Genomic DNA, 11227 nt, shown 5'->3' with positions numbered 1-11227 from the left:
TTGGTTTGAATTATAATGTATGTTAAATTTTAAGTCTTGCAGTTGGTATAATTCGAAATATCAAAATAATTCAAAACTATTGTATAGAGATAAATTTGAATAATCAGTTTTGCCAAAAAACTTGAACCCCGGGAAAGCTTTGAACTTGACAATTTGTGCTTAAAAAAATCTGGAAACGACTTGAATTTTAGAATTTTTGAAAAACTTTGGATTTCAAACAATTTTTACATTTTAGCTAATAAAATTTTGATTTGACACAAAAAGTCTAACATAAAAATATTTTTTTATTACAAACTTCATTTAAAGTAGCTTAACAGTATATTTTTAATTTTGATATATTCTTTAAGACAGTTTTTTTGCCTTTAATTTAGTTTTATACTATAGAAGAAAGAGTTGTACTTTGAAAAAATGTGTATTTGTGCATTGCATCTTTGCTTTTAAAATATATCTACCTGTTTTGTGCTTTGCATTAGAACTGAACCTAGAAGTTCTTAATGTCACAATTAGTGAAAGGACCTCTTGTAAAAATTCTCAGATGACCAATATTCGTTGTATCAGTGCTCTTATCTTAAAAGATTGATTAAAGTTATGACTTGATTTATGCAGCTTTATAATCTTCAGGCATTTCTTAAACATACTTCTTGTTGTCATTGGAGAAATGAACAAAAGTTTATACTACCGCCAACATAAATTTAAATAAAAAAATAAAAATTCTTAACGGTATGTTCTTTTTAATGACCAATTTTGCTACTTTATAACTTGCTTTAACAATTTATTCTGATCTGTCTTTACTTACTGAAAATAATCATGTGCTTTATAGGGAACTGACTTTGGCGATTTGTTTTATTTTTCGTTTTTTGCAATAAATTGTAACTAACGTTTTTTAGTTGTTATAGCTCGTTTTATAATTTACATTTACTCTTTTTAAATTCAGTGTTTTTATTACAGATAAAGAATCGCTATGATGCTTAATAAAAAAAAGCTTTTTTACTTCATTAACGACTTAATAAACTTTTATACTTTTGTTAAAAATGATTAAGAAGCTTAACTGTCCATTCAAGCTGACTTATAATTTTTTTGTATTTGATTAACTGTTAATAAACTGCGTTATTTTTTATATTGTGAACTTTATTCAAAAAAAAGTTTTTAACCAACAGGCTAGTTTAAAATTTGAAAAACTCAGTCTAGGTTAAACTGTTTAAGACATTTAAAAAATCTCAGGGGTGTGTGAAACTTTTATTTGAAACGCTTTGAACACATCTCCGAATTCTCAGAATCATATTTCATGACTGTAGTGTATTTACTAAATGTAATTTTTTCTTGTCTTCTTACATATTGTATACTTTTGTATAATGATGGTATTTTAATTAGGTATTTAAGCTTGATAAACAGCAAGTTTTTTTTATTTTTAACTCATAATAAACTTAGGCTGGTTTGATATAACTCAGATATTTTTCTTTTTAAGTGGCAACCATGTAAAAGACTAATTAATTACTAATAAGGTATGTTATTAAAGTATTCGGGAATTAATTTTGTTAAAGAATTTGTTTTAGCTTTCTACAATACAAATAGGTATAAGTTTTATTTGATTAACTATTTACTAAATTTCCTAATAAGTGTAATTATTTAAACGCAAAAATTATTTTTTAAATTAAATATTTTTAAAGTTACAAAAAAAGGCTTAGTAATATAAAAAATGTACAAAAGTCACCCATAAGTGTTTTATAAGCTAGGTTTTTATAGAGAGTTTGGTTGTAAGTAAAATAACAACAATATTAAATCTAAATTATTCAGCGCTTAAAAAAGTACATAGCTTATTAACAAGAATATTAGTGTATATTAGTAAATGTTTATAGTTTAAATAGGCATTCTATGTGTAATTAGAAGTCGTAAAAAATAATATAATTAACAAAATAAAAACTTTATCTAGTGTAAAACATGTTCAAATGTCACTAAAGCTAAAACTGTGACCCGCGAAGACTTTTAAAAGTTAAAAATTGGCCCGCGAGCGCCAACTACCTGCCGACCCATGTATTAGAAAAATTTAGATCGATAAGTTTAATTTTAAGTTGTTTAAACTGGTTTATATTTAAGCTTATTTTTTTTCTAAGATATAATACTAAAACCTTTATTAAAACATAATAAAGTGTGCAAAAACTTTTATGCTCTGTTTTTTATTTAACTTTTACTTTAATTAAAAGGATATGATTAATATGTAAATTTAAATCAGATAGCTCTACTCAAAAACTAACATAAAAGTAAAAATAAAGATTATTGACTTTTTGTTAAGGTTAAAAGTATAATATGAGATATAAAACTCGAACAATCAATGTTGTTAAAAACAGTTTAAGTAAATCTGTTTATAAACTTTTTAAGTGGTTTTTTTGGAAACGTTAAAGGAATAAAAATATGGTTTTTAAAACTTATGATTGAAAATAAAACTTAAGTAAGTCTTTTAGAACGACTTATAAGTTCTTAACAATAGGTTTTTTTTAAATACCAACTAAATGCCTATTACGAACTTTTTATTTGATTAATTTATTTAAACTTTTATTTGTAAGTCTGAGATGTTTTCTAACTAAATTAAGTCAAAATACTATTTAAGTTGTACTAGGTGTTTGAAAAATGTGGCCTAAATGTTTTACTCAGTTTTTACATTTAACAACCAATACTTTATCTTTAATTAATCAATACAAACATAAACTATTTTGCGCTGTAAAACCTTTCTAAATAGTATCAGTAACATTAATATATATATATTTATATCATTTGTATTGATAGTAAGTGTTTTTATGTTAAAACACAAATTAGTGTTGGAAATATGTTGTGTAGTTTTATCACTTTTTAAATAAACTAGATAACTTCTGTCTGAATTAGTTTCCTTCTATTTTTTTTTCAAATAACTAAGTTACAAAAAATTAATGTAATCATTTCTTCAAAAATGAGCAAATATAAACAAATGATGTTAGGTATACAACTAATAATTGTTTTTATTTTTCAATGTCAATTTAATTTTTCTAATACCATTCGTATAGTTGAAAAAGCATACACACATATTATAGACTTGTTATATGTAGTTTTATTTATAGAAAACATCTTTTTAAAATGTTTATGTACAGACGTAAATACAACAATGTTTTTAAAATCAAGTACTTGTTTGTGTTTCTACAAATGTAAAATAATAACAAAAGTAGAATTTCATAACAAGTAATGAGTAAATTAATATATTATAGACACATTCCAATAAAATGCTCAATAATGAGCAGTTTAATTAATTGTCCAATAAAATTGTTTTGATAAAAACATTAAAACAAAATTAAAATTACTTAAGTCTAGAAAGTAGGTGAAAAGTGAATTGAGATTTTAAAAAATTATTTTAAATAACTAGTCTGGAAAAAAAAAACTTACTTTTCAAAGTTTTAGATCTGTTTTACTCTATTCTTAAAACAACTTTTACGTTTAGCTTTGATGCTTTAGTAACAATTGATTTTATTTAAAGAAATTATGATATAGATTAACTTTGTTTTATTTGTTAGTTTTTAGCAAATGTTTTTTTTTCTTTAATATTAATTTTTATTTCTATATATTTATAGTTCAAATAATTTAGGTTGATATTATGTAGAAGTGTTGTTACAAGTTTTATGTTTACATTTATATCAAGGCATATTCAGTTTTTTTAACTAAGATAAAATATTAAATATTCTTTATAAAACATAGTTAAGTATACAAAAGTTTTCATGCTGCTGCTTTTATTTAACTTATTCATTAGTTTAAAGTATATGACTAATAATATAAATTGTAAATCAGATAGTTCTAATCAAAAAATAAGATAAAATAAATTAAATTTTTTCTTGATTTTTGTTAAGGTATCAAAAGTTTAATATTAGATGTAAAGTTCGAACAGTCCATGTTATAAACAGTTTAAATAAATCTGTTTAGAAATTTTTTTCAGTGATTTTTTTGGAAACGTTAAAGGAACAAAAAATACGGTTTGTAAAACTCATGATTTAAAGTAAAACTTAAGTAAGTCTTTTAGAACAACTTATAAGTTCAAAACTATTATTTATTCACTTTCAAAAACTAACAACAACAATTATCTTTAGCGAAGTTTTCTAATTTTGATGATTCCCGTATCTTAGTAAACTGTCAAGAGCTTTAGAAATATTTCTTTCAATGAAAATTTTCATTTATTATAAATATAAATGCTTTCTTATATATAAAATACTTAAGGTTACAATAAAAGAGCTATTATATTAATATTTAGTTTTATATATACAAATATATGGTTTTTAAATAATCTAATGGTTATATTACAAACAATTATATAAAAGTTTTACTACATATTAGAACTTGACTTCAATTTGTAATTTAAAAAACAAACCAACTATTGAAAAAGACAAATTAAATATTAGTTTTAAACTTAGTGTTAACAAAGCAGTCTTTTTTAACTTTATTAGAATTTTATTGTTTTAAAATTAAAAGGCTCGTTTTTTTGATTAACAATATAAATTATATAAAGCATACTGTGTTTATAATAATAAAATTAAAACTAAGTAAAATCGAATGCATTTTACAATAAGTTAAAAAATTTGTTTATCTTTAAGTAGTTATTTTAATCCTAGTATGAACATTATACATGATGAATTTGTTCGAACTTTTATTTGTAAATCTGTAATGTTTTCTAATTAAACTAAGTCAAAATACTATTTAAGCATTTTAGTTGTACTAGGTGTTTGAAAAATGTGGTCTAAATGTTTTACATAGTTTTAACAATTTAACAATCAACACTTTGCATATATTGAATTAATCATTACAAGAATAAATTATTAAGCGCTTTAAACTCTTTTGCAAACAATGATAATAATTTTAATATCTATAATAGTATTAGTTTGATTGATAGTAAGTGTTTTTATGTTAAAATACAAATTAGTGTTGGAAATATATTATGCAATCTTTTAAATTTTAAAGTAAATCAAATAATTTCTGTTTTAAATAGTTTACTTCTTTATTTACATTTACATAACTAAATAACAAAAGTTTAATATCGTGTTTTTTTTAAATTAGAAAATATAAAAAATTGGGAACGGGTCTAAATTGCAGGAAGACGAAATTGCACGAGGTTACTAAACTGCACGAAGACAAAATTGCACGAGGTTGCTAAATTGCACGAGGAGACTAAATTGCATGAGGACACAAAATTGCACGAAAACACTTTTGCACGAGGGACAAAGTTGCAAGAGGTAACAAAATTGCACGAAGACAATTTTGCACCAAGCCTCAATTTTGTTTCAGTAACAAATTTGTACGGAGGGTCATTTTTGCAAATTGTATTAGGTTTTTAACTAGTATTTGTCTTTAATTTTTGTTTTTTTTTATTTTTTTAATACTATTTTATGGTTGAAAAAGCATACACACATATTATAAACTTGTTATATGTTAATATTTCTAGAAAACATCTTTTAAAAATGTCTATGTATAAACGTAAAACACCGGAATGTTTTTTAAATCTAGTACTTGTTTATGTTTCTACGAAAGTAAAAATAATAGCAAAAGTAGAATTTCATAACAAGTAAAGAGTAAACTAATATAATACAGACACATTCCAACAAAATGCTCAATAATGAGCAGTTCAACTAATTGTCTAATAAAAGTTATTTGATAAAAACAGTAAGACAAAAATAATTAAGTCTAGCTAGAAACTAGGTGAAAAGCAAATTGCGATTTTAAGAGGAATATTTTAAATAATTAGTCTGGAAAAGGAAACTTACTTTCTTTAACTAAAAGTTTTTAACATTTTAGTTTTGTTGAACTGTGTTCTAGAACAATTTGAACGTTTAACTTTTGTAATTTAGTAACAATTGGTTTTATTTAAAGAAAAAAATCAACTAAATTAATTGTTTTTCATTCATTAGTTTTTAGCAATCTTTTTTTATCATTAAACATTCATTTTTCTTTCTATACTAACTTAAAAGAATTTCGATTAATTAATTCTATTTTGAGTTGGTAATATAAATTTTAAATTTACAGCTAATTTAAGCTATATATAGCCTTTTGAAAATTTATATTTAAAAGGTTATTTTACATATCAAACATATGGAAATGAAAAAATATTTATGCTGTTGTTTTTTATTTAATAAAGTTATTAAAGGATATGGCTAATTATAAAATAAGTAAAAAAGATAGTTCTTCTAAAATTACTGTTATAAAGAAAGCATAAAAGTTTGTTTATTTCTTGTTAAGGTATTATGTGTGAAATAATAAAAAATAAAAATCATATTGCTAGTCGTTTTACTTTTAAAAGAGTGTTGAATAGTTATATTTCAAAAGCATGACAGTATAATACTGGTTCCAATTATTCAGAACTGTTTAAAGTTAATTTTAATGTTTCAGATATATATATATATATATATATGTATATATATATATATATTAAAAAAGTAAAAGATATATGAAATTTTACTTATCAAGTCAAAATATTTGTTAATGACTTTATGCCTTATTTAATATAACTATATGTATTTAAATGTCTGTCACAAGATTGCTTACTTGAAAAAATATGTTATTTGTTTTTAAGATATATGTATTTCTTAAAATTTTATTAAATGCGTAAACACAGTTTTTATGAAAAACATTATCAACAAGTGTTTTTTTTCAAGCTATAGTTTTATAAAAGAAATAAGTAAATAAACAAGTATATTAAATGCTTTTAAGCAAACGTTTTAACCTACGTAGTATTATTTTGTAACAAAAATTTTTTTTTTAATGTTTTAATAACTTTTAGACATAGCAGAACTAAACAATAAAAGTTTTATGCAAAAGACTCTATGAAACTCACTAAAAGTGAATTTTGTTTACAATATTACATTCGAAACTTGCTTGATATTTTTAAACGCTATTTAGAAAAAAAAATTCTAAAATTCTTAATATAATCACGTATAAAATTCTTACTAAAAGTTTATTTTTGAAAGTTTAAACAAACAACTTACTAGTTTAAGGACTTTTACTTTAATCTCCTTTAAAAATTTAATTAACACATTATTTTAGACAAGTCAAACATAACTTTATAGATACAAAGGTATAAGATGTAACGTTAAAAGGCGTTAAATCCTGGAGATCCTGATAAGCTAAGCTTATCGGAATAAATACCACAGATGTTCTTGTGCTAAAACTTTATTTCAACTAACGGCGTTTCACTGCTCTTAAATAAGTTTAAGAACAGATCTCCGTAGATCTGTTCTTAAATTTATTTGAGAGCAGTGAAACGCCGTTAGTTGAAATAAAGTTTTAGCACAAGAACATCTGTGGTAGATACAAAGGTATGTATAATAAATGCTGCTTATGAGGAAGGTAAACAATTTTGAAATGTAAAATATTAGTTAATCGTCTTAGATAAAAAACAGATCTTTTTCAATTTAACGCAGTAAAATAAACAATTTTAGCTTTTAGTACAGTTAGTATTAAGTGCAAATAATAACTTTAACGGTAGTGCTGCAACTTGGCATTATATTTGGATAACCTATAATTCTAACAAAATTCTTGGATTTTTTTAATCAAAATTAAAATGCTAAACTTTATTGATATGGTTTTAGATTGAAGATATATGAAGGTAAAAGAATGATGATAAACATTTTACATTACTATTTTTTTTTCTTATGTTTTCAACAATGCTTATGTGGACCAAGTAAGTTTTTTTATCCTTATTTGTTTTTAAAATCAAAATTGAAGTAGTATAGCACTTATTATTTAGTTTACAACCTTAAAAGTTTTTGTACTTTGTTTAATTTAGCTTGATTTATTATTTTTAATCAAAGCCTTTAAAGACAAAAATTAAATAGATGAATACAAGAGTTGCAGTAAAGAAATAAATGGCGAAGAGTTTTTGATAATTAGAACAGATGAACATAACAACTCCTGTAAAGCTAAAAATATGAGCCTAAGTTTTATCAAGAAAGAGTTTATAGCTGAAATTTTTGACTGTACTTTTTATTTGTCGGAAAAACGACAAAAAAACTTGAGTTTAATTGATACAGTCAAAGTATTAAGTGACGAAAAAAACTGTAACAGTCATTGTGCAAAAGATTTTTGTAACACATTCTACCATGTAAATCTTGACATACTTTTTACGGACTGTGGGAATGAACAGAAGTTTAATTATTTTTTATGTAAAAAGCCATATGACGACTCGAAGACTGATACAAAAAAAAGTCTAAAAAATTGAAAACTACTGGTATCACTTTGTTGTGTCTATTTATAGTCTTTGTTCTCCTTGTCTTAGGCATTTGTTTGTATAGAAAATACAAAAGAACTTGCAGCTCAAATTCGGTGATTTAAGTTATAAATATTTAAGCTTGTAGGTATGTTAGCTGTGATGTATTTCTTAAAGTTATTGACTCATATATGTACTAAAACTATTTTCATAATTAATAAAAGTTTGAATACACATGTGCCCATTTTGCACTGGCTATCTTGTAAAGCTGAAAAACATTTAGCATTTAATAAACTTAAACTTGCCGAAACAGACTGAAGATGTTGAAGTTGTCTTTCATCGAAGAATGTTGTCAAAAGAATCAAGCAGTTCAATGGATAGTAGGGAGTATCTTGATGATGGAATGAAAAAGAAGACAATGTCGTTACGTACGTGGATAAACCAAAACACCTGCCCAACTGCGCCATACTACCTTTGCATTAGGGTTATTTTTATTTAATTGCAAACAGTAGAAAAGTATAAATGATTCATTTGACAAAAACTTTATTTTAATTTAAAATTTGAGTAATTTTTGATTCTCAACAAAATATTAAATTAAAAATAAAATAAAAAATATTACTATTTAGATTTTCAAGTTTAGGTTTACTTTATTTTTTTTTAATATTTTCAAAAATTTTGAAGTCAAGAGGTTTTTTTAGATAATAGAAGAAGTTTTGAAAATTCACGATTCTGGCTCCGCAAACAACCAGCTTATACCGGACCGTATTTGGTTAATTCCGGACAAAATTGGCAACCATATCTTAAAGTTTCGACGTTCTTTTAGGTTACCAGGTACAACCGTTTATCAAAAAAAAAAAAACACCAATAAAGCTTTTTTAAGCGAAAATATTGTACTACAGATACAAGATTGTTTAATATAATTATAAAGAAAACAAAATAATAAGTCCAATATTTTTGGAATTTATTAAAATTTTCAGCGAACGAAGACACCAGTACTGATGATTATTGTTCAGATGATTCATATGTCAAAGAAAGAATAAAAAACAGAGATGAAAGACTTAAAGCAAGATATAAAGAACTTGAGAACAATTTTGAAGGTCTTGAAAAGTGTTACATTGCTCCGGAATTTGTAAGTTTGCAAAAGTTAAATTATGTTTAAACTTGATCAAGAAGCATTATCGTTATATTGAACTTCTAATTACGCTTACTGAACGTAAAATTTAAATAAAAAACGTGGCATTCACTTTTGTTTGTTAGTTTTTCAAGCTTACTCAATATTAAGTCGAGCATAACAAAATGAATATACAAACAAAATTTCAGAAATGTGGAAGTAATAGAAATACTAAACAAGCAGATGTTTTCCAATTGTCACTCATCGTCTTTGAATGTTTGTATTCAACTAGTAGAAATAGGCTAGCAATCAATGACGAAGAATATTTAAGTACACTTCAAAAGTTCATCAATGAAGATAAAACAAGAACTAACTCTAACAGAATTCCGAGAAACTTTTTCAATGGAAGTTTAATAGATGAATGGAACACAGTATGTTTTAATTTCTTAAATCATAAATAAAACCTTTATTGTGAAACTTTTATTAATAATTTCTATGGTTTTATGGTTATAAAAAAAGCTGGACAATACTTCATTTAAATAAGTTATGTTTTATTTACAGAAGGACTTTCTCCTATCTGGGGCCGAAGCTGAACCGAAGGACAGACCGAATGTTTTCAAATTTCTAAAAAGTTTTAAAAACTTGGAACAGGAAATTTTAAAAGTAGCGGAATCAGTTGATTATGTTTATGATGGAATGAAAAAGAAGACAATGTCGTTACGTACGTGGATAAACCAAAACACCTGCCCAACTGCACCATACTACCTTTGCATTAGGGTTATTTTTATTTAATTGCAAACAATAGAAAAGTATAAATAGCTCATTTGACAAAAACTTTTTTACAATTCAAAATTTGAGCAAATTGTTTTTAAATCTAAACAAAATATTAAATAAAAAAACAAAAAAAAAATTACTTTTTACATTTTTATGTTTAAGTTTACTTTATTTTTTAAATATTTTTACAAATTAAAAGTCAAGAGGTGTTTTTAGATAATAGCAGAAGTTTTGAAAATTCACGATTCTGGCTCCGCAAACAACCAGCTTATACCGGAACGAATTTGGTTAATTCCGGATAATATTGGCAACCATATCTTAAAGTTTCGACGTTCTTTTAGGTTACCAGGTACAACCGTTTATCAAAAAAAAAACATCAATAAAACTTTTTTAAGCGAAAATATTGTACTACAGATACAAAATTGTTTAGTAGTTGAATTATAAAGAAAACAAAATAATAAGTCCAATATTTTTGGAAATTGTTTTTTGAAATTTTTAGCTAACGAAGACACCAGTACCGATGATTATTGTTCAGATGATTCTTATGTCAAAGAAAGAATAAAAAACAGAGATGAAAGACTTAAAGCAAGATATAAAGAACTTGAGAACAATTTTGAAGGTCTTGAAAAGTGTTACATTGCTCCGGAATTTGTAAGTTTGCAAAAGTTAAATTAAGTTAAACTTGATCAAGAAGCAGTATTGTTATATTGAACTTCTAATTACCCTTAGTAAATTTAAAATTTAAATAAAAAAGGTGATATTCACTTTTGTTTGTTAGTTTCTTAAGCTTACTCAATATTAAGTCGAGCATAACAAAATGAATTACCAACAAAATTTTAGAAATGTGGAAGTAATAGAAATACTAAAGAAGCAGATGTTTTCCAGTTGTCCCTCATCGTCTTTGAATGTATGTATTCAACTAGTAGAAATAGGCTAGCAATCAATGACGAAGAATATTTAAGTACACTTCAAAATTTCATCAATGAAGATAAAACAAGAACTAACTCTAACAGAATTCCAAGAAACTTTTTTAATGGAAGTTTAATAGATGAATGGAACACAGTATGTTTTAATTTCTTAAATCATAAATAAAACCTTTATTGTGAAACTTTTATTAATAATTTCTATGGTTTTAT

This window comes from Thalia democratica, chromosome 8 (genome assembly GCF_965202585.1).
Source record: "Thalia democratica chromosome 8, ktThaDemo2.hap1.1, whole genome shotgun sequence".
Classification (NCBI taxonomy): Eukaryota; Metazoa; Chordata; class Thaliacea; order Salpida; family Salpidae; genus Thalia; species Thalia democratica.
The sequence above is the reverse complement of the archived record's forward strand: the minus strand, read 5'-3'. Positions refer to the sequence as shown.